The sequence below is a fragment of the Pelodiscus sinensis genome, chromosome 3 (genome assembly GCF_049634645.1).
Source record: "Pelodiscus sinensis isolate JC-2024 chromosome 3, ASM4963464v1, whole genome shotgun sequence".
NCBI lineage: Eukaryota > Metazoa > Chordata > Testudines > Trionychidae > Pelodiscus > Pelodiscus sinensis.
Window position 1 is genome coordinate 129,515 of NC_134713.1, and position 23,771 is coordinate 153,285.

The following is a 23,771-nucleotide window of genomic DNA, read 5'->3' on the forward strand; positions in this document are numbered from 1 at the left end:
AGACAACACCCAGAGAGAAGCAGCACAAAGGGACCGACGGACACAGACCCAGATTTTGAATCTGGGATATATTTGCATAAGAGGGAAGCTGCTATAAAAGTGAGGTGTCTTGCAGAGGGACCCCGGGTTTCATCTTGTCACCATGGAGCATCGATCCGGATCTGCAGAAGCCCGGCTCCACCCCTCCCCCATCTAACTCACCTGACCAGTGCAGTTACGGGGAGCAACTAGTTGGTAACAACAGCAAGACGGAGTGTGTGTGTGTGTGTGTGTGAGTGCCTGAGTGACATACATTTATATATATCTCATATGCATATGATAAGTGTTGATTATTCTATGTGTGATCAATAAATGTGGCGTGTTGCCTTATTCCTCTGAAAAAGACCCTGAGTGCTTCCTTTAAGTACAACAGAGGGACGCCCCCTCCTGGCTCAGTGGCCGGTGGAAAGGCAGGAGACGGGGGGCAGTGAATGGTCAGTGTCCGGCATGGGGAGAGGTAACCACAGGGCCAGTCCTGAGGGCAGCGCTCCGGAGCAGACAGGGTCTGCGCCAAGGGGCAAAGCTGGCAGAGGGTCCAACACCGCCCCTGCTGGTTCAGGCCAAATGGGGCGTTGCGGAGGCATCTCGCTGAACCAAGCCACTGGGCAGGTGAAATTCAGTGTTGACAAATGCAGAGTAAGGCCCATTGGAAGCCAGAATCCCAGCTGAATGCACAGCGTGATGGGGGCTAAGCCCACGGCTCGCCCACACCGTGACTAGTGCGCGCTCTGGACACCCTGTCAGAAAACTGCCTAGTAGCATTGGGAAAAGCACAGAGAACGGCGCCCACACCATGCAGGGAAGGGAACAGCCTCCGCATGAGGCCAAATTAAAAAGACTGGGACTTTGTGGCTTGAAAAGGAGAGGCCTGGGGGGTGGGGGGGTATGATAAAGATCTATAACAGCGGTTCTCAAACAGTTTGGGCTCCAGAGCCCTTTCCATGTGTAAAAATGTATGTGGAGCCCCAGCGGTCCGCTGACTGTCTGTGTTGTACGATTGATATTTCCAGTTTGTCAACCTCGCGGAGCCCCTGGAGAGGTCTCGCGGGCAGTTTGGCTGCGTCTAGACTGGCAGGATTTTCCGCAAATGCTTTAATGGAAAAGTTTTTCCATTAAAAGCATTTGCTGAAAAGAGCTTCTAGATTGGCACGGACGCGTTTCCACAAAAGCACTTTTTACGGAAAAGCGTCCGTGCCAAACTAGACGCAGTTTTGCGCAAGAAAGCCCGATCGCCATTTTCACCATCGGGGCTTTTTTTGCGCAAAACAGGTTTTAGCTGTTTACACTGTCCCTCTTGCGCAAAAACATTTCCGGAAAAGGGCTTTTGCCCGAACGGGAATGTCAAAGCATTTGCACAAGAAGCACTGATTTCGGACAGTAGAACGTCAGTGCTTTTGTGCAAAATCAAGCGGCCAGTGTAGACAGCTGGCAAGTATTTGCGTAAAAGCAACCGCTTTTGCGGAAAAACTTGCCAGTCTAGACACAGCCTTTGAGAAACACTGATCTATAACATCATGAGCAGTGCGAGAGAGTGAAGAGGGAAGTATAATTTACCCGTGCACATAATATAGGGATCAAGGGTCACTCCATGAAATTAAGAGGCAGCAGGTTTAAAGCAAACCTAAGGAAGTTTTTCTTCACACCACACATGATGGACCTGTGGAACTCCTCGCCAGGGGATGCTGTGAAGGCCAAAAGTATAACTGGGTTCAAGAAAAGGCCTAGAGAATTTCCTGGAGGATGTGGGACCTTCCCTGGCTATTAGCTCAGATGGTTGAGGCCACAGCCCTGTGCTGTGGGTGTCCCTGCACCTCTGATGGCCAGCACCTGGGACAGGCTGACGGACCGTCGCTTGGGGATTCCCTGCTCTCTGCATTCCCACCGAAGCATCTGGCCGTGGCCCTGGAGGCAGAGAGGGCACTGGGCTGAGCCAGCACGGCCGTTCCCATGGACAGACCCTGCGGGAGGGTCTCTGAGCAGCCCGCCAAGGCCAGGTGCTCCTGAGCCCACGGGCAGGCTGAGGGGCAGCCCCAGGGCTCTCCACTTGCGGCAGGAGGGCATCTCTGCCCAGGCAGGTATCTGGGCACGGGAGTTGCGGGTCTCAGCGTGTGTGCGGCAGGCCAGGGCTGGGCTCAGCAGCACCGCCAGCGAGGGGGGAGGGAGCTGCCCCTACACAGAGCCCCCCAGGCCAGCTCCTCTTCCAGGGCTTCCCCTCCCACGCAGGGCCCGCCGGCCACCTTCAGCCTCTCTGCTGGGCTGGGCTCCGGGGTGGTAACCTGGCCTGCGACTCCGGAGACCCCCCTACCTGCCCGCCCACGGCCTCACCTTGTGCTGCGCTGACACCTGCTGGTGAGACGCATCATTACAACGACAAACCCAAATAGAATGTGAGGAGCCATTGAAAAAGGGATAGAGAAGAAGACAGAAAATCTCTTACTGCCCCTGTATAAAACTCTGGGATGCCCACAGCTTGAACACTGTGCAGATGTGGTCTCCTCACCTCAAAAAAGCTCTATTGGCATTGGAAAAGGTTCCGAAAAGGGAAACAAATGAGCTGAGGAAGTGGGTCTGGCCCACGAAAGCTCATCATCTAATAAACCATCTTGTTAGTCTTTCAAGTGCTACATTGTCCTGCATTTTGCTTCAGACATGAAGAGGGGTTTGGAACGGGTCCCAGATGAAGAGAGATTAAAAAGCCGGGGACTTTTCAACTTAGCAAAGAGGAGATGAAGGGGGGGATATGAGAGAGTCTATACAATCATGACTGGTGCAGAAAAAGTGAATAAGGAAAAGTGATTTACTTATTCCCATGATATAAGAACCAGGGGCCACCAAATGAAATGAATAGGCAGCAGGTTTAAAACAAACCAAAGGAATTTTTTCTTCACTCAGCGCACAGTCAACCTGTGGAACTCCTCGCCAGAGGATGTGGTGAAGGCTAGAACTTTAATGGGTTCAAAAAAGAGCTAGAAAGATTCATGGAGGTTTGGTCCATCAATGGCTTTAGCCAGGCTGGGTAGGGGTGGTGTCCCTGGCCTCTGTTTCCCTGAAGGTGGGCGACAGGGGAGGGATCACGTGAGGATTAGCTGGTGTGTCCCCTCCCTCTGGGGCACCTGGCACTGGCCACTGTGGGCAGACAGGACCCTGGGCTGGCTGGCCCGTTGATCTGACCCAGTCTGGACGTTCTTATGTTCTTATTACACTGGCACCCACGTCTCTCCCGTGGCCCCTGCTTCCTTTCAGGTTTCCAGTGCAGGAGTCGGCTGCAGCCCATAGGTGGCCAGACGGGAGCGGATGCTGCTCACTTTGCTGTGCCTCGACCCTCAAAATCCTGCAGCACCATGAATGCCACTTGACAGAGAAACCGAGGCAGGCAGGAATGCTGATCTGCCCCAAGCCGGCGCGTGAACTGGGGTGACAGGCAGTAGAGCTGTCTGGGTCTAACTGGGAACTCCAGCTAGTTTGTGGGGGCCTTTCAGGGGTCCGTGAGGTGTGTCCTACATGAGGGGTGAGGGACTCTGGCACTGAGCAGGGCTATCAGCCATGCAGGGAAGCACTCTTCTGTGGCCGGAGGAGACCCTGCCCCTGCCCGGGGCTAAATTAACCCCCATCATATCATATCATATATATAGTAGCCCAATGTCTGTCTGTAACACCAAAATGCTGGCTGTTCTCTCTGGGCGGCGCTGTTGCCTCCCTGGCTGTTCCCTCTGGGCGGCGCTGTTGCCTCCCTGGCTGTTCCCTCTGGGCGGCGCTGTTGTCTCCCTGGCTGTTCCCTCTGGGCGGCGCTGTTGCCTCCCTGGCTGTTCCCTCTGGGCGGCGCTGTTGTCTCCCTGGCTGTTCCCTCTGGGCGGCGCTGTTGCCTCCCTGGCTGTTCTCTCTGGGCGGCGCTGTTGCCTCCCTGGCTGTTCCCTCTGGGCGGCGCTGTTGTCTCCCTGGCTGTTCCCTCTGGGCGGTGCTGTTGCCTCCCTGGCTGTTCCCTCTGGGCGGTGCTGTTGCCTCCCTGGCTGTTCCCTCTGGGCGGCGCTGTTGTCTCCCTGGCTGTTCCCTCTGGGCGGCGCTGTTGCCTCCCTGGCTGTTCCCTCTGGGCGGCACTGTTGCCTCCCTGGCTGTTCTCTCTGGGCGGCGCTGTTGCCTCCCTGGCTGTTCCCTCTGGGCGGCGCTGTTGTCTCCCTGGCTGTTCCCTCTGGGCGGCGCTGTTGCCTCCCTGGCTGTTCCCTCTGGGCGGCGCTGTTGTCTCCCTGGCTGTTCCCTCTGGGCGGTGCTGTTGCCTCCCTGGCTGTTCCCTCTGGGCGGCGCTGTTGCCTCCCTGGCTGTTCCCTCTGGGCGGCACTGTTGCCTCCCTGGCTGTTCTCTCTGGGCGGCGCTGTTGCCTCCCTGGCTGTTCCCTCTGGGCGGTGCTGTTGCCTGAGTCACGTCCTTTCCCTCCCACCGTGGCGCTCGGCTGACTTGTGCACCGCAGTCGGGCCGCCGCGGGGGAGCAAGCAGCTGTTTGGTGTCCGCACTCCCCATGCAGAAGGGGGAGGAGAAGAGAAAGAGAGTGAAAGGCAGGGGAGGGAGAAAGAAAGAGAGACGGAGCGAGAGGCAGGAGACAGAGGAGGGCTGAGGGGGAGGCAGTAGGAGGAGAGGAGAGAGAGAGAGACGGAGCGAGAGGCGGGAGACAGAGGAGGGCTGAGGGGGAGGCAGTAGGAGGAGAGGAGAGAGAGAGAGACGGAGCGAGAGGCGGGAGACAGAGGAGGGCTGAGGGGGAGGCAGTAGGAGGAGAGGAGAGAGAGAGAGACGGAGCGAGAGGCGGGAGACAGAGGAGGGCTGAGGGGGAGGCAGTAGGAGGAGGGGAGAGAGAGAGAGACGGAGAGAGAGGCGGGAGACAGAGGAGGGCTGAGGGGGAGGCAGTAGGAGGAGGGGAGAGAGAGGGAGACGGAGCGAGAGACCGGAGGCTCAGGAGAGAAGACCGAGATAGAAAGGGAATAGGACGTGGAGGAGAGACCTGAAAATCCCGTTTTATGACGGGCTATTGGCTAGTTGTATGTATAGCTGGGATTGTTTCCAATGGGCATGACTTTACATTTATCAACATTCCATTTCATTTGCCATTTTGTTGCCCAGTCACTCAGTTTGGTGAGATCTTTGTGAAGCTCTTCACAGTCTGCTTTGGTCTTAACTATCTTGAGCAGTTTGGCATCATCTGCAAATGTTGCCACCTCCCTGTTTACCCCTTTCTCCAGCTCCTTTATAAATAGGTTGAATAGGATGGGTCCCAGGACAGACCCTGGGGGGACCCCACTAGTTACCCCTCTCCACTCAGAAAACTGGCCATTTATTCCTACCTTTTGTTTCTGTCTTTTAACCAGTTATCAGTCCACAAAAGGACCTTCCCTCTTATCCCATGACAACTTACTTTGCTTAAGAGCCTTTGGTGAGGGACCTTGTCAAAGGCTTATTGGAAATTTAAGTACACTATAGCCACTGGATCCCCATTGTCCACATGTTTGTTGACCACCTCAATGAACTCTAGGGCTACGTCTAGACTGGCAGGATTTTCCGCAAATGCTTTTAACAGAAAACATTTCCGTTAAAAGCATTTGTGCAAAAGAGCATCTAGATTGGCACGGACACTTTTCTGCAAAAGCACTTTTTGTGGAAAAGCATCCGTGCCCATCTAGACGCGCTTTTGCACAAAAAAGCCCCGATTGCTGTTTTCGCGATCAGGGCTTTTTTGTGCAAAACAAATCTGAGCTGTCTACACTGGCCCTTTTGTGCAAAAGCTTTTGCGGAAAAGGACTTTTGCCCGAACGGGAGCAGCTCAGTATTTCTGCAAGAGGCACTGATTTCTTACATGAGATCGTCAGTGTTCTTGCAGAAATTCAAGCAGCCAGTGTAGACAGCTGGCAAGTTTTTCCACAAAAGCAAGTGCTTTTGCGGAAAAACTTGCCAGTCTAGACATAGCCTAGCAGATTAGTAAGGCTGGATTTCCCTTTACAGAACCTGTGTTGACTCTCCCCCAACAAATTATGTTCATCCATGTGGCTGACAATTTTATTCTTTACTATTGTTTCAGCTAATTTGCCCGGTACTGACGTTAGACTTACTGGTCAGTAATTGCCAGGATCGCCTCTACAGCCCTATTAAATATTGACGTCACGTTAGCTACCTTCCACTCATTAGATACGGAAGCCAGTTTAAAGGACAGGTTACAAACCACAGTTAACAGTTCTGCAATTTCCCATAGTTCTTTGAGAACTCTTCGGCGATGCCATCTGGTCCCGGTGACTTGTTACTGTCACTTTATCAATCTCTTCCAAAATCTCCTCTAATGACACCTCAATCTGGGACAATTCCTCAGATTTGTCACCTCCAAAGAATGGCTCAGGTTTGGGAATCTCCGTCGTTACTGAAATGAAAACAAAGCAGGGGTGTTCTTATATTCTTGTTGGTGTGCGTGCATATCCGTGTGTGCTTCTATGCATGTACATGTGTGCTTGTATGCATGTGTGTTCCTGTGCGTACGTGTGTGTCTAGTGTGTGTGAGTTTGTGCGTGTGTGTGCCTGTGCCTTTGTGAGTGCGTGTGTGCCTGTGTGTGCGCCCATATGTGCGCAAACAACCGCCAGAGCCTGTGCTCAGGGACCCCCGACAGGGCTAAGGCCAGGGGTGCTGTGGAGTTCATTGTTACAGGAGAGTGCGGAGGGGGGATTACTATGGAGTTCATTGTTACAGGGGAGTGCTGGGGGGGTGTTGTGGAGTTCATTGTTACAGGGGAGTGCTGGGGGGGTTGCTGTGGAGTTCATTGTTACAGGGGAGTGTGGGGGGGTTGCTGTGGAGTTCATTGTTACAGAGGAGTGCTGGGGGGTTGCTGTGGAGTTCATTGTTACAGGGGAGTGCGGGGGGGTTGCTGTGGAGTTCATTGTTACAGAGGAGTGCTGGGGGGGGTTGCTGTGGAGTTCATTGTTACAGAGGAGTGCTGGGGGGGGTCCTGTGGAGTTCATTGTTACAGGGGAGTGCGGGGGGGGTTGCTGTGGAGTTCATTGTTACAGAGGAGTGCTGGGGGGGGTTGCTGTGGAGTTCATTGTTACAGGGGAGTGCTGGGGGGGGTTGCTGTGGAGTTCATTGTTACAGAGGAGTGCTGGGGGGGGTTGCTGTGGAGTTCATTGTTACAGAGGAGTGCTGGGGGGGGTCCTGTGGAGTTCATTGTTACAGGGGAGTGCGGGGGGGGTTGCTGTGGAGTTCATTGTTACAGAGGAGTGCTGGGGGGGGTTGCTGTGGAGTTCATTGTTACAGGGGAGTGCTGGGGGGGGTTGCTGTGGAGTTCATTGTTACAGAGGAGTGCTGGGGGGGGTTGCTGTGGAGTTCATTGTTACAGGGGAGTGCTGGGGGGGGTTGCTGTGGAGTTCATTGTTACAGAGGAGTGCTGGGGGGGTTGCTGTGGAGTTCATTGTTACAGAGGAGTGCTGGGGGGGGTTGCTGTGGAGTTCATTGTTACAGAGGAGTGCTGGGGGGGTTGCTGTGGAGTTCATTGTTACAGAGGAGTGCTGGGGGGGGTTGCTGTGGAGTTCATTGTTACAGGGGAGTGCGGGGGGGGGTTGCTGTGGAGTTCATTGTTACAGAGGAGTGCTGGGGGGGGTTGCTGTGGAGTTCATTGTTACAGAGGAGTGCTGGGGGGGTTGCCGTGGAGTTCATTGTTACAGGGGAGTGCTGGGGGGGGGGTTGCTGTGGAGTTCATTGTTACAGAGGAGTGCTGGGGGGGGTGCTGTGGAGTTCATTGTTACAGGGGAGTGCTGGGGGGGTTGCTGTGGAGTTCATTGTTACAGGGGAGTGCTGGGGGGGTTGCTGTGGAGTTCATTGTTACAGGGGAGTGCTGGGGGGGTTGCTGTGGAGTTCATTGTTACAGGGGAGTGCTGGGGGGTTGCTGTGGAGTTCATTGTTACAGGGTAGCGCTGGGGGGGTTGCTGTGGAGTTCATTGTTACAGAGGAGTGCTGGGGGGGTTGCTGTGGAGTTCATTGTTACAGGGGAGTGCTGGGGGGGGTTGCTGTGGAGTTCATTGTTACAGGGGAGTGCTGGGGGGGGTTGCTGTGGAGTTCATTGTTACAGGGGAGTGCTGGGGGGGTGCTGTGGAGTTCATTGTTACAGAGGAGTGCTGGGGGGTTGCTGTGGAGTTCATTGTTACAGGGTAGCGCTGGGGGGGTTGCTGTGGAGTTCATTGTTACAGAGGAGTGCTGGGGGGGTTGCTGTGGAGTTCATTGTTACAGAGGAGTGCTGGGGGGGTTGCTGTGGAGTTCATTGTTACAGGGGAGTGCTGGGGGGGGTTGCTGTGGAGTTCATTGTTACAGAGGAGTGCTGGGGGGGTTGCTGTGGAGTTCATTGTTACAGAGGAGTGCTGGGGGGGTTGCTGTGGAGTTCATTGTTACAGAGGAGTGCTGGGGGGGGTTGCTGTGGAGTTCATTGTTACAGAGGAGTGCTGGGGGGGGTCCTGTGGAGTTCATTGTTACAGGGGAGTGCGGGGGGGGTTGCTGTGGAGTTCATTGTTACAGAGGAGTGCTGGGGGGGGTTGCTGTGGAGTTCATTGTTACAGGGGAGTGCTGGGGGGGGTTGCTGTGGAGTTCATTGTTACAGAGGAGTGCTGGGGGGGGTTGCTGTGGAGTTCATTGTTACAGGGGAGTGCTGGGGGGGGTTGCTGTGGAGTTCATTGTTACAGAGGAGTGCTGGGGGGGTTGCTGTGGAGTTCATTGTTACAGAGGAGTGCTGGGGGGGGTTGCTGTGGAGTTCATTGTTACAGAGGAGTGCTGGGGGGGTTGCTGTGGAGTTCATTGTTACAGAGGAGTGCTGGGGGGGGTTGCTGTGGAGTTCATTGTTACAGGGGAGTGCGGGGGGGGGTTGCTGTGGAGTTCATTGTTACAGAGGAGTGCTGGGGGGGGTTGCTGTGGAGTTCATTGTTACAGAGGAGTGCTGGGGGGGTTGCCGTGGAGTTCATTGTTACAGGGGAGTGCTGGGGGGGGGGGTTGCTGTGGAGTTCATTGTTACAGAGGAGTGCTGGGGGGGGTGCTGTGGAGTTCATTGTTACAGGGGAGTGCTGGGGGGGTTGCTGTGGAGTTCATTGTTACAGGGGAGTGCTGGGGGGGTTGCTGTGGAGTTCATTGTTACAGGGGAGTGCTGGGGGGGTTGCTGTGGAGTTCATTGTTACAGGGGAGTGCTGGGGGGTTGCTGTGGAGTTCATTGTTACAGGGTAGCGCTGGGGGGGTTGCTGTGGAGTTCATTGTTACAGAGGAGTGCTGGGGGGGTTGCTGTGGAGTTCATTGTTACAGGGGAGTGCTGGGGGGGGTTGCTGTGGAGTTCATTGTTACAGGGGAGTGCTGGGGGGGGTTGCTGTGGAGTTCATTGTTACAGGGGAGTGCTGGGGGGGTGCTGTGGAGTTCATTGTTACAGAGGAGTGCTGGGGGGTTGCTGTGGAGTTCATTGTTACAGGGTAGCGCTGGGGGGGTTGCTGTGGAGTTCATTGTTACAGAGGAGTGCTGGGGGGGTTGCTGTGGAGTTCATTGTTACAGAGGAGTGCTGGGGGGGTTGCTGTGGAGTTCATTGTTACAGGGGAGTGCTGGGGGGGGTTGCTGTGGAGTTCATTGTTACAGAGGAGTGCTGGGGGGGTTGCTGTGGAGTTCATTGTTACAGGGGAGTGCTGGGGGGGTTGCTGTGGAGTTCATTGTTACAGGGGAGTGCTGGGGGGGGTTGCTGTGGAGTTCATTGTTACAGAGGAGTGCTGGGGGGGGTTGCTGTGGAGTTCATTGTTACAGGGGAGTGCTGGGGGGGTGCTGTGGAGTTCATTGTTACAGAGGAGTGCTGGGGGGGTGCTGTGGAGTTCATTGTGACAGAGGAGTGCTGGGGGGGTTGCTGTGGAGTTCATTGTTACAGAGGAGTGCTGGGGGGGTTGCTGTGGAGTTCATTGTTACAGAGGAGTGCGGGGGGGGGTTGCTGTGGAGTTCATTGTTACAGAGGAGTGCTGGGGGGGTTGATGTGGAGTTCATTGTTACAGAGGAGTGCTGGGGGGGTTCCTGTGGAGTTCATTGTTACAGAGGAGTGCTGGGGGGGGTTGCTGTGGAGTTCATTGTTACAGGGGAGTGCTGGGGGGGTTGCTGTGGAGTTCATTGTTACAGGGGAGTGCTGGGGGGGTTGCTGTGGAGTTCATTGTTACAGAGGAGTGCTGGGGGGGTTGCTGTGGAGTTCATTGTTACAGAGGAGTGCTGGGGGGGTTGCTGTGGAGTTCATTGTTACAGAGGAGTGCTGGGGGGGTTGCTGTGGAGTTCATTGTTACAGGGGAGTGCTGGGGGGGTTGCTGTGGAGTTCATTGTTACAGGGGAGTGCTGGGGGGGTTGCTGTGGAGTTCATTGTTACAGAGGAGTGCGGGGGGGTTGCTGTGGAGTTCATTGTTACAGGGGAGTGCTGGGGGGGTTGCTGTGGAGTTCATTGTTACAGAGGAGTGCTGGGGGGGTTGCTGTGGAGTTCATTGTTACAGGGGAGTGCTGGGGGGGTTGCTGTGGAGTTCATTGTTACAGAGGAGTGCTGGGGGGGTTGCTGTGGAGTTCATTGTTACAGGGGAGTGCTGGGGGGGTTGCTGTGGAGTTCATTGTTACAGGGGAGTGCTGGGGGGGGTTGCTGTGGAGTTCATTGTTACAGGGGAGTGCTGGGGGGGTGCTGTGGAGTTCATTGTTACAGAGGAGTGCTGGGGGGTTGCTGTGGAGTTCATTGTTACAGGGTAGCGCTGGGGGGGTTGCTGTGGAGTTCATTGTTACAGAGGAGTGCTGGGGGGGTTGCTGTGGAGTTCATTGTTACAGAGGAGTGCTGGGGGGGTTGCTGTGGAGTTCATTGTTACAGGGGAGTGCTGGGGGGGGTTGCTGTGGAGTTCATTGTTACAGAGGAGTGCTGGGGGGGTGCTGTGGAGTTCATTGTTACAGAGGAGTGCTGGGGGGGTTGCTGTGGAGTTCATTGTTACAGGGGAGTGCTGGGGGGGTTGCTGTGGAGTTCATTGTTACAGGGGAGTGCTGGGGGGGTTGATGTGGAGTTCATTGTTACAGAGGAGTGCTGGGGGGGGTTGCTGTGGAGTTCATTGTTACAGGGGAGTGCTGGGGGGGTGCTGTGGAGTTCATTGTTACAGAGGAGTGCTGGGGGGGTGCTGTGGAGTTCATTGTGACAGAGGAGTGCTGGGGGGGTTGCTGTGGAGTTCATTGTTACAGAGGAGTGCTGGGGGGGTTGCTGTGGAGTTCATTGTTACAGAGGAGTGCGGGGGGGGGGTTGCTGTGGAGTTCATTGTTACAGAGGAGTGCTGGGGGGGTTGATGTGGAGTTCATTGTTACAGAGGAGTGCTGGGGGGGTTCCTGTGGAGTTCATTGTTACAGAGGAGTGCTGGGGGGGGTTGCTGTGGAGTTCATTGTTACAGGGGAGTGCTGGGGGGGTTGCTGTGGAGTTCATTGTTACAGGGGAGTGCTGGGGGGGTTGCTGTGGAGTTCATTGTTACAGAGGAGTGCTGGGGGGGTTGCTGTGGAGTTCATTGTTACAGAGGAGTGCTGGGGGGGTTGCTGTGGAGTTCATTGTTACAGAGGAGTGCTGGGGGGGTTGCTGTGGAGTTCATTGTTACAGGGGAGTGCTGGGGGGGTTGCTGTGGAGTTCATTGTTACAGAGGAGTGCGGGGGGGGTTGCTGTGGAGTTCATTGTTACAGGGGAGTGCTGGGGGGGTTGCTGTGGAGTTCATTGTTACAGAGGAGTGCTGGGGGGGTTGCTGTGGAGTTCATTGTTACAGGGGAGTGCTGGGGGGGTTGCTGTGGAGTTCATTGTTACAGGAGTTCCAAGGTTGTCATAGCCAGGGGTGGTAGTGGGGATAAGCTCCCACTGTCTATAAAGTACCCCTATACGGCGTGCGTCTCCAATAGCCTCTGACAACCAAGTCCAGCTCCTGGCCTTCACGTGCGGTTTAGCTTGTAAACCCGGCGGAACTGTTTTAACTGACAGGAGAAGGGGCGCGGGCGGGTCACTGGCGCCTTATAACCAGTTGCTTCGGGGAGATGATACTCGTCAGCCTAGAAGGCAGTTCATCTAGGGGAAGGAAAACCCTGATTTTAAACCTCCGCTGCCTTGCGGCTATATTCTTCCATGGAAAAGGCTTCAGGAGTAAACCTCGAGGAAAAATCCGGAGTCGGAGTCCCTAAGACAGTTCGACGCTGCTTGCAGCCTCGCTCTGGCAACTCCTGCGACGGCGCCGATGCCAAACTGTAGCAGCCCTGCTGTTCCTTTGGATCCATCGACGACGTGGAGAGGGGGGACCCGCTACGTGGGCAATAGCCTGTTCCTCCATATTACATCGCCCTGGCTAGTATCCGACTACCAACATATCTCGCAACCCTGGAGAGGACACTCCAGCCTCGCTAGCGCTACTAGCGCGGAAACAACACGGGGAGCAACAGTTTACCGGTTATAAGCCACAGCTCAATTGGCGTAGAGCATGGCGCCAGGGGTTGTTCCCAACGGTGGGAGGGATCTTCGGGTCTCACTGGGCAGTTACCGCCCGCCTCAAGCTGGGCAGCCCCCAGACAGTCAGGTACTGCCCCGCCACAGTCTGCTTTCCTCACTGGGTGCATGGGGATTAGGAATATTCCGAACGGCAGGCTGCAACCATCGCACCAGGCAACAAAACACTGAGAAAGAGACCACCTCTTAAACTGGGATGTTGGAATGTCCGTACAATGTTGACGGGCCTCTCCGAAGACGTTCGGGACATTGACGACCTACGAAAGACAGCAGTCATCAACAACGAACTTCTGAGGCTGAACGTAGACATCGCCGCCCTACAGGAAACACGACTGGCAGACTCAGGCATTCTGAAAGAAAAAGACTACACCTTCTACTGGCAGGGAAAGGCCCCAGACGAGCCCAGACAGCATGGCGTAGCTTTCGCGGTGAAAAATAGCCTACTGAGTATGGTAGAACCAGGCAGTAATGGCTCAGAACGACTCCTCACCCTTCGTCTCAACACCACCACGGGCCCTATCACCCTCGTCAGCGTATACGCCCCAACTCTGAACGCAACATTGGAAACTAAAGACCGGTTCTATGAGAACCTAACATCTGTCATCAACAGCATCCCCGACAAGGAACAACTCATCCTTCTGGGTGACTTCAATGCCAGAGTAGGTGCGGACAATGACTCATGGCCTTCGTGCCTCGGAAAATTTGGCGTCGGCAAAATGAACGAGAACGGCCAACGCCTGCTCGAGCTCTGCGCTTTCTACAACCTGTGCATCACCAACTCATACTTTCAGACCAAGCCCCAGCATAAGGTCTCCTGGCGACATCCGCGCTCGAAACACTGGCACCAGTTGGACCTTATATTAGTTCGCCGCTCAGCTATCAATTGCGTCCTGCACGTACGCTCTTATCATAGCGCTGACTGCGACACAGACCACTCCTTAGTGTGCTGCAAGATCAGGCTGAACCCGAAGAGGTTTTATCGTTCAAGGAAACAAGGAAATCCTCGCATCGACGTCAGCAAGATGTCGCAGCCTGACCTGACGCAGAAATTCGCAGAAGCGCTTGAGAAGGAACTTGACGCCACACAGACAGGAGACTCTGCCATGGGAAAGTGGGAAACACTGCGGAACATAATGCACTGCACTGCCCTGGCAACCTTTGGAAAGAGGACCACAAAGACGCACGACTGGTTTGAAGCAAAGTCCTCTGTGATGATTCCAGTCATAGAAGCCAAGCGCGCCGCCCTGGCAGAATACAAGCGGTCACCAAGCCAGAGGAACCTACAAATTCTCAGGGCTACTAGGAGCAAGGCTCAACAGGTTGCCAGACACTGTGCGAATGAATATTGGCAGCAGCTCAGCAACGACATCCAGAAAGCAGCCATATCAGGGAACACAAGAGGCATGTACGACGGCATCAAGAAAGCGCTGGGCCCTACCAAGAGCAAAACAGCACCCCTCAAGTCATCTACTGGAGAAATAATCTCCGACAAGCAACAACAGTTGGGGAGATGGGTGGAACACTACTCTGACCTCTACTCCAGACGGAATACGGTGACCTCCGCAGCATTAGATGCCATTGAATGCCTGCCAATAATGGAAGAACTTGATGCAGAGCCAACAGTAGAAGAGCTCAGCAAGGCTGTTGATAAACTGGCCTCAAGAAAAGCCCCCGGCAGCGACGGGATTCCTCCAGACCTGCTGAAACAGTGCAAGTGTTCCCTACTGCACCCTCTTCACAAAGTGCTCTGTCAGTGCTGGAAAGAAGGAGCCGTACCGCAGGATATGCGGGATGCTAAGATCGTCACCCTCTACAAGAATAAGGGCGAGAGAAGTGATTGCAACAACTACAGAGGCATCTCCCTTCTTAGCATCGTAGGCAAAGTATTTGCTAAGGTCATCTTGACCCGACTGCAGAAGCTGGCTGAACGTGTCTACCCGGAGTCACAGTGTGGTTTCCGCGCAGAACGGTCAACCGTAGACATGATTTTCTCCCTACGACAACTCCAGGAGAAGTGTAGAGAACAGCAGATGCCCCTGTACGTCTCCTTCATTGATCTCACCAAAGCCTTTGACCTGGTCAGCAGAGACGGACTCTTCAAAATCCTTCACAAGATCGGCTGCCCACCAAAACTGCAGAGTTTGATTGAATCCTTCCACACAGACATGAAGGGAACAGTGCAGTTTAACGGCAGTTGCTCCGAGCCTTTCAGCATCAGCAGCGGCGTCAAGCAAGGCTGCGTTCTTGCCCCCACATTGTTTGGGATCTTCTTTGCCCTGCTCCTTAAGCATGCCTTCGGCTCAGCAACGGAAGGAATCTACCTCCGCACCAGATCGGACGGCAAGCTATTCAATCTCTCTCGCCTCAAAGCCAAGACGAAGATACGCGAGACGCTGATCAGGGACATGATATTTGCCGACGACGCAGCAGTCGTCACACACACCCAGGAAGAACTACAGTCGCTGATGAGCCGTTTTTCCATGGCCTGCAAAGACTTTGGGCTGACTATCAGTTTGAAAAAAACAAACGTCCTAAGCCAGGACACTGTCACTCCACCAGCCATCACAGTAGACGACTACCAGCTTGACGTCGTCCACCAGTTCACGTACTTGGGCTCCACCATCACCGATAATCTCTCCCTTGACGCTGAGCTCGACAAGAGGATCGGGAAGGCAGCCTCTACTTTAGCCCGCCTGACAACCCGAGTGTGGACCAACCCCAGGCTGACAACCGCAACAAAGATGGCAGTGTACAACGCCTGCGTCATCAGCACCCTGCTGTACGGGAGCGAGACATGGACCACATACGCGAGACAAGAGCGGAGACTGAACGCCTTCCATCTACGAGGTCTGCGCCGCATCCTGGGTATTACCTGGCAAGACGAAGTCTCCAACTTCGAAGTTCTGACTCGAGCCGGCCTCCCCAGCATGTACACCATGCTCCGACAACGTCGCCTGCGTTGGCTTGGCCATGTACGCCGCATGGAGGATGGGAGGATCCCAAAGGACATCCTCTACGGGGAACTGGCATCTGGGAAGAGAACCACAGGGCGCCCGAACCTGCGATTTAAAGATGTCGTGAAGAGGGACATGAAAGCCATCGACATAAACACGCAGTCCTGGGAAGACCTCGCAGCAGACCGCCCAAAGTGGAGGGGCACCCTGACCACACAGCTCAAGTCAGGCGAAACGAACATGATGCGTGCATCAGAAGAAAAGCGAGCCCGCAGGAAGTTACGCAACAACAACAGCCAGGGAACCACCTATAGCTGCGACTTCTGCGGCAAAGAATGCCTGTCCCGGATTGGCCTTTTCAGCCACCAACGACGCTGTCCCCGACGCTGTCCCAGACAATTCGACACGAACCAAGACGAGAACTAGGATACGTCATCCATGGTCAACTGACCGACGGAGGCCAACAAACATTGTTACAGGGGAGTGCTGGGGGGGTTGCTGTGGAGTTCATTGTTACAGAGGAGTGCTGGGGGGGTTGCTGTGGAGTTCATTGTTACAGGGGAGTGCTGGGGGGGTTGCTGTGGAGTTCATTGTTACAGAGGAGTGCTGGGGGGGTTGCTGTGGAGTTCATTGTTACAGAGGAGTGCTGGGGGGGTGCTGTGGAGTTCATTGTTACAGAGGAGTGCGGGGGGGGGTTGCTGTGGAGTTCATTGTTACAGAGGAGTGCGGGGGGGGGTTGCTGTGGAGTTCATTGTTACAGAGGAGTGCTGGGGGGGTGCTGTGGAGTTCATTGTTACAGAGGAGTGCGGGGGGGGGTTGCTGTGGAGTTCATTGTTACAGAGGAGTGCGGGGGGGGGTTGCTGTGGAGTTCATTGTTACAGAGGAGTGCTGGGGGGGTGCTGTGGAGTTCATTGTTACAGAGGAGTGCTGGGGGGGTTGCTGTGGAGTTCATTGTTACAGGGGAGTGCGGGGGGGGTTGCTGTGGAGTTCATTGTTACAGGGGAGTGCTGGGGGGTTGCTGTGGAGTTCATTGTTACAGAGGAGTGCTGGGGGGGTTGCTGTGGAGTTCATTGTTACAGGGGAGTGCGGGGGGGGTTGCTGTGGAGTTCATTGTTACAGGGGAGTGCTGGGGGGGTTGCTGTGGAGTTCATTGTTACAGAGGAGTGCTGGGGGGGTTGCTGTGGAGTTCATTGTTACAGAGGAGTGCTGGGGGGGGTTGCTGTGGAGTTCATTGTTACAGGGGAGTGCGGGGGGGTTGCTGTGGAGTTCATTGTTACAGAGGAGTGCTGGGGGGGTGCTGTGGAGTTCATTGTTACAGGGGAGTGCTGGGGGGGTTGCTGTGGAGTTCATTGTTACAGGGGAGTGCGGGGGGGTTGCTGTGGAGTTCATTGTTACAGAGGAGTGCTGGGGAGGGTTGCTGTGGAGTTCATTGTTACAGAGGAGTGCTGGGGGGGTTGCTGTGGAGTTCATTGTTACAGGGTAGTGCTGGGGGGGTTGCTGTGGAGTTCATTGTTACAGGGGAGTGCTGGGGGGGGTTGCTGTGGAGTTCATTGTTACAGAGGAGTGCTGGGGGGGTGCTGTGGAGTTCATTGTTACAGGGGAGTGCTGGGGGGGTTGCTGTGGAGTTCATTGTTACAGGGGAGTGCGGGGGGGTTGCTGTGGAGTTCATTGTTACAGAGGAGTGCTGGGGGGGTGCTGTGGAGTTCATTGTTACAGGGGAGTGCTGGGGGGGTTGCTGTGGAGTTCATTGTTACAGAGGAGTGCTGGGGGGGTGCTGTGGAGTTCATCGTTACAGAGGAGTGCTGGGGGGGTTGCTGTGGAGTTCATTGTTACAGGGGAGTGTGGGGGGGTTGCTGTGGAGTTCATTGTTACAGGGGAGTGCTGGGGGGGTTGCTGTGGAGTTCATTGTTACAGAGGAGTGCTGGGGGGGTTGCTGTGGAGTTCATTGTTACAGAGGAGTGCTGGGGGGGTTGCTGTGGAGTTCATTGTTACAGGGGAGTGCTGGGGGGGTTGCTGTGGAGTTCACTGTTACAGAGGAGTGCTGGGGGGGGTGCTGTGGAGTTCACTGTTACAGGGGAGTGCTGGGGGGGGTTGCTGTGGAGTTCATTGTTACAGGGGAGTGCGGGGGGGTTGCTGTGGAGTTCATTGTTACAGGGGAGTGCTGGGGGGGTTGCTGTGGAGTTCATTGTTACAGGGGAGTGCGGGGGGGGGGGTTGCTGTGGAGTTCATTGTTACAGGGGAGTGCTGGGGGGGGTTGCTGTGGAGTTCATTGTTACAGAGGAGTGCTGGGGGGGTTGCTGTGGAGTTCATTGTTACAGAGGAGTGCTGGGGGGGTTGCTGTGGAGTTCATTGTTACAGAGGAGTGCGGGGGGGTTGCTGTGGAGTTCATTGTTACAGGGGAGTGCTGGGGGGGTTGCTGTGGAGTTCATTGTTACAGAGGAGTGCTGGGGGGGTTCCTGTGGAGTTCATTGTTACAGGGGAGTGCTGGGGGGGTGCTGTGGAGTTCATTGTTACAGGGGAGTGCTGGGGGGGTTGCTGTGGAGTTCATTGTTACAGAGGAGTGCTGGGGGGGTTGCTGTGGAGTTCATTGTTACAGAGGAGTGCTGGGGGGGTTGCTGTGGAGTTCATTGTTACAGAGGAGTGCGGGGGGGGTTGCTGTGGAGTTCATTGTTACAGGGGAGTGCTGGGGGGGTTGCTGTGGAGTTCATTGTTACAGAGGAGTGCGGGGGGGGTTGCTGTGGAGTTCATTGTTACAGGGGAGTGCGGGGGGGGGTTGCTGTGGAGTTCATTGTTACAGGGGAGTGCTGGGGGGGTTGCTGTGGAGTTCATTGTTACAGAGGAGTGCTGGGGGGGTTGCTGTGGAGTTCATTGTTACAGAGGAGTGCTGGGGGGGTTGCTGTGGAGTTCATTGTTACAGGGGAGTGCTGGGGGGGTTGCTGTGGAGTTCATTGTTACAGAGGAGTGCTGGGGGGGTTGCTGTGGAGTTCATTGTTACAGGGGAGTGCTGGGGGGGTTGCTGTGGAGTTCATTGTTACAGGGGAGTGCTGGGGGGGTTGCTGTGGAGTTCATTGTTACAGGGGAGTGCTGGGGGGGGTTGCTGTGGAGTTCATTGTTACAGGGGAGTGCTGGGGGGGTTGCTGTGGAGTTCATTGTTACAGGGGAGTGCTGGGGGGGTTGCTGTGTAGTTCATTGTTACAGAGGAGTGCTGGGGGGGTTGCTGTGGAGTTCATTGTTACAGAGGAGTGCTGGGGGGGTTCCTGTGGAGTTCATTGTTACAGAGGAGTGCTGGGGGGGTTGCTGTGGAGTTCATTGTTACAGAGGAGTGCTGGGGGGGGTTGCTGTGGAGTTCATTGTTACAGAGGAGTGCGGGGGGGGTTGCTGTGGAGTTCATTGTTACAGGGGAGTGCTGGGGGGGGTTGCTGTGGAGTTCATTGTTACAGAGGAGTGCTGGGGGGGTGCTGTGGAGTTCATTGTTACAGGGTAGTGCTGGGGGGGTTGCTGTGGAGTTCATTGTTACAGAGGAGTGCTGGGGGGGTTGCTGTGGAGTTCATTGTTACAGGGGAGTGCTGGGGGGGTGCTGTGGAGTTCATTGTTACAGGGGAGTGCTGGGGGGGTTGCTGTGGAGTTCATTGTTACAGAGGAGTGCGGGGGGGTGCTGTGGAGTTCATTGTTACAGAGGAGTGCTGGGGGGGTTGCTGTGGAGTTCATTGTTACAGAGGAGTGCTGGGGGGGTTGCTGTGGAGTTCATTGTTACAGGGGAGTGCTGGGGGGGTGCTGTGGAGTTCATTGTTACAGAGGAGCGCTGGGGGGGTTGCTGTGGAGTTCATTGTTACAGGGGAGTGCTGGGGGGGTGCTGTGGAGTTCATTGTTACAGAGGAGTGCTGGGGGGGTTGCTGTGGAGTTCATTGTTACAGGGGAGTGCTGGGGGGGGGTTGCTGTGGAGTTCATTGTTACAGAGGAGTGCTGGGGGGGTTGCTGTGGAGTTCATTGTTACAGAGGAGCGCTGGGGGGGTTGCTGTGGAGTTCATTGTTACAGAGGAGTGCTGGGGAGGGTTGCTGTGGAGTTCATTGTTACAGAGGAGTGCTGGGGGGGTTGCTGTGGAGTTCATTGTTACAGGGGAGTGCTGGGGGGGTGCTGTGGAGTTCATTGTTACAGGGGAGTGCTGGGGGGGTTGCTGTGGAGTTCATTGTTACAGAGGAGTGCTGGGGGGGTTGCTGTGGAGTTCATTGTTACAGAGGAGTGCTGGGGGGGGGTTGCTGTGGAGTTCATTGTTACAGAGGAGTGCTGGGGGGGTTGCTGTGGAGTTCATTGTTACAGAGGAGCGCTGGGGGGGTTGCTGTGGAGTTCATTGTTACAGAGGAGCGCTGGGGGGGTTGCTGTGGAGTTCATTGTTACAGAGGAGTGCTGGGGGGGGTTGCTGTGGAGTTCATTGTTACAGAGGAGTGCTGGGGGGGTTGCTGTGGAGTTCATTGTTACAGAGGAGTGCTGGGGGGGTTGCTGTGGAGTTCATTGTTAAAGAGGAGTGCTGGGGGGGGTTGCTGTGGAGTTCATTGTTACAGAGGAGTGCGGGGGGGTTGCTGTGGAGTTCATTGTTACAGGGGAGTGCTGGGGGGGTGCTGTGGAGTTCATTGTTACAGGGGAGTGCTGGGGGGGTTGCTGTGGAGTTCATTGTTACAGAGGAGTGCTGGGGGGGTGCTGTGGAGTTCATTGTTACAGAGGAGTGCTGGGGGGGTTGATGTGGAGTTCATTGTTACAGAGGAGTGCTGGGGGGGTTGCTGTGGAGTTCATTGTTACAGGGGAGTGCTGGGGAGGGTTGCTGTGGAGTTCATTGTTACAGAGGAGTGCTGGGGGGGGTTGCTGTGGAGTTCATTGTTACAGAGGAGTGCTGGGGGGGTGCTGTGGAGTTCATTGTTACAGAGGAGTGCTGGGGGGGTTGCTGTGGAGTTCATTGTTACAGGGGAGTGCTGGGGGGGTGCTGTGGAGTTCATTGTTACAGAGGAGTGCGGGGGGGGTTGCTGTGGAGTTCATTGTTACAGGGTAGTGCTGGGGGGTTGCTGTGGAGTTCATTGTTACAGAGGAGTGCTGGGGGGGTGCTGTGGAGTTCATTGTTACAGGGGAGTGCTGGGGGGGTTGCTGTGGAGTTCATTGTTACAGGGGAGTGCTGGGGGGGTTGCTGTGGAGTTCATTGTTACAGGGGAGTGCTGGGGGGGTTGCTGTGGAGTTCATTGTTACAGAGGAGTGCTGGGGGAGTTGATGTGGAGTTCATTGTTACAGAGGAGTGCTGGGGGGGGGTTTCTGTGGAGTTCATTGTTACAGGGGAGTGCTGGGGGGTTGCTGTGGAGTTCATTGTTACAGGGGAGGGTGGGGGGGTTGCTGTGGAGTTCATTGTTACAGAGGAGTGCTGGGGGGGGGTAGCCGTGGAGTTCATTGTTACAGGGGAGTGCTGGGGGGGCTGCTGTGGAGTTCATTGTTACAGGGGAGTGTGGGGGGGTTGCTGTGGAGTTCATTGTTACAGAGGAGTGCTGGGGGGGGTACTGTGGAGTTCATTGTTACAGGGGAGTGCTGGGGGGGTTGCTGTGGAGTTCATTGTTACAGAGGAGTGCTGGGGGGGGTTCCTGTGGTGTTCATTGTTACAGGGGAGTGCTGGGGGGGTTGCTGTGGAGTTCATTGTTACAGGGGAGTGCTGGGGGGTTGCTGTGGAGTTCATTGTTACAGGGGAGTGCTGGGGGGGGTTGCTGTGGAGTTCATTGTTACAGAGGAGTGCTGGGGGGGTTGCCGTGGAGTTCATTGTTACAGGGGAGTGCTGGGGGGGTTGCTGTGGAGTTCATTGTTACAGGGGAGTGCGGGGGGGTTGCTGTCGAGTTCATTGTTACAGGGTAGTGCTGGGGGGGGTTGCTGTGGAGTTCATTGTTACAGAGGAGTGCTGGGGGGGTTGCTGTGGAGTTCATTGTTACAGAGGAGTGCTGGGGGGGTTTCCGTGGAGTTCATTGTTACAGGGGAGTGCTGGGGGGGGGTTGCTGTGGAGTTCATTGTTACAGGGGAGTGCTGGGGGGGTTGCTGTGGAGTTCATTGTTACAGGGGAGTGCTGGGGGGGTGCTGTGGAGTTCATTGTTACAGAGGAGTGCGGGGGGGGGGTTGCTGTGGAGTTCATTGTTACAGGGGAGTGCTGGGGGGGTTGCTGTGGAGTTCATTGTTACAGGGGAGTGCTGGGGGGGGTTGCTGTGGAGTTCATTGTTACAGGGGAGTGCTGGGGGGGTTGCTGTGGAGTTCATTGTTACAGGGGAGTGCTGGGGGGGTTGCTGTGGAGTTCATTGTTACAGAGGAGTGCTGGGGGGGTTGCTGTGGAGTTCATTGTTACAGAGGAGTGCTGGGGGGGTTGCTGTGGAGTTCATTGTTACAGGGGAGTGCTGGGGGGGTTGCTGTGGAGTTCATTGTTACAGGGGAGTGCTGGGGGGGTGCTGTGGAGTTCATTGTTACAGGGGAGTGCTGGGGGGGTTGCTGTGGAGTTCATTGTTACAGGGGAGTGCTGGGGGGGGTTGCTGTGGAGTTCATTGTTACAGGGGAGTGCTGGGGGGGGTTGCTGTGGAGTTCATTGTTACAGGGGAGTGCTGGGGGGGTTGCCGTGGAGTTCATTGTTACAGGGGAGTGCTGGGGGGGTGCTGTGGAGTTCATTGTTACAGAGGAGTGCGGGGGGGGGGGTTGCTGTGGAGTTCATTGTTACAGGGGAGTGCTGGGGGGGTTGCTGTGGAGTTCATTGTTACAGGGGAGTGCGGGGGGGTTGCTGTGGAGTTCATTGTTACAGGGGAGTGCTGGGGGGGTGCTGTGGAGTTCATTGTTACAGGAGAGTGCTGGGGGGGGTTGCTGTGGAGTTCATTGTTACAGAGGAGTGCTGGGGGGGTTGCTGTGGAGTTCATTGTTACAGAGGAGTGCTGGGGGCGTTGCTGTGGAGTTCATTGTTACAGGGGAGTGCTGGGGGGGTTGCTGTGGAGTTCATTGTTACAGGGGAGTGCTGGGGGGGGTTGCTGTGGAGTTCATTGTTACAGAGGAGTGCTGGGGGGGTGCTGTGGAGTTCATTGTTACAGGAGAGTGCTGGGGGGGTTGCTGTGGAGTTCATTGTTACAGAGGAGTGCTGGGGGGGGTTGCTGTGGAGTTCATTGTTACAGAGGAGTGCTGGGGGGGTGCTGTGGAGTTCATTGTTACAGGGTAGCGCTGGGGGGGTTGCTGTGGAGTTCATTGTTACAGGGGAGTGCTGGGGGGGTTGCTGTGGAGTTCATTGTTACAGAGGAGTGCTGGGGGGGTTGCTGTGGAGTTCATTGTTACAGGGGAGTGCTGGGGGGGTTGCTGTGGAGTTCATTGTTACAGGGGAGTGCTGGGGGGGGTTGCTGTGGAGTTCATTGTTACAGAGGAGTGCTGGGGGGGTGCTGTGGTGTTCATTGTTACAGGAGAGTGCTGGGGGGGGTGCTGTGGAGTTCATTGTTACAGGGGAGTGCTGGGGGGGTTGCTGTGGAGTTCATTGTTACAGGGGAGTGCTGGGGGGGTTGCTGTGGAGTTCATTGTTACAGGGGAGTGCTGGGGGGGTTGCTGTGGAGTTCATTGTTACAGAGGAGTGCTGGGGGAGTTGATGTGGAGTTCATTGTTACAGAGGAGTGCTGGGGGGGGTTTCTGTGGAGTTCATGGTTACAGGGGAGTGCTGGGGGGGTTGCTGTGGAGTTCATTGTTACAGGGGAGTGTGGGGGGGTTGCTGTGGAGTTCATTGTTACAGAGGAGTGCTGGGGGGGGGTAGCCGTGGAGTTCATTGTTACAGGGGAGTGCTGGGGGGGCTGCTGTGGAGTTCATTGTTACAGGGGAGTGTGGGGGGGTTGCTGTGGAGTTCATTGTTACAGAGGAGTGCTGGGGGGGGGTACTGTGGAGTTCATTGTTACAGGGGAGTGCTGGGGGGGTTGCTGTGGAGTTCATTGTTACAGAGGAGTGCTGGGGGGGGTTCCTGTGGTGTTCATTGTTACAGGGGAGTGCTGGGGGGGTTGCTGTGGAGTTCATTGTTACAGGGGAGTGCTGGGGGGTTGCTGTGGAGTTCATTGTTACAGGGGAGTGCTGGGGGGGGTTGCTGTGGAGTTCATTGTTACAGAGGAGTGCTGGGGGGGTTGCATTGGAGTTCATTGTTACAGGGGAGTGCTGGGGGGGTTGCTGTGGAGTTCATTGTTACAGGGGAGTGCGGGGGGGTTGCTGTCGAGTTCATTGTTACAGGGTAGTGCTGGGGGGGGTTGCTGTGGA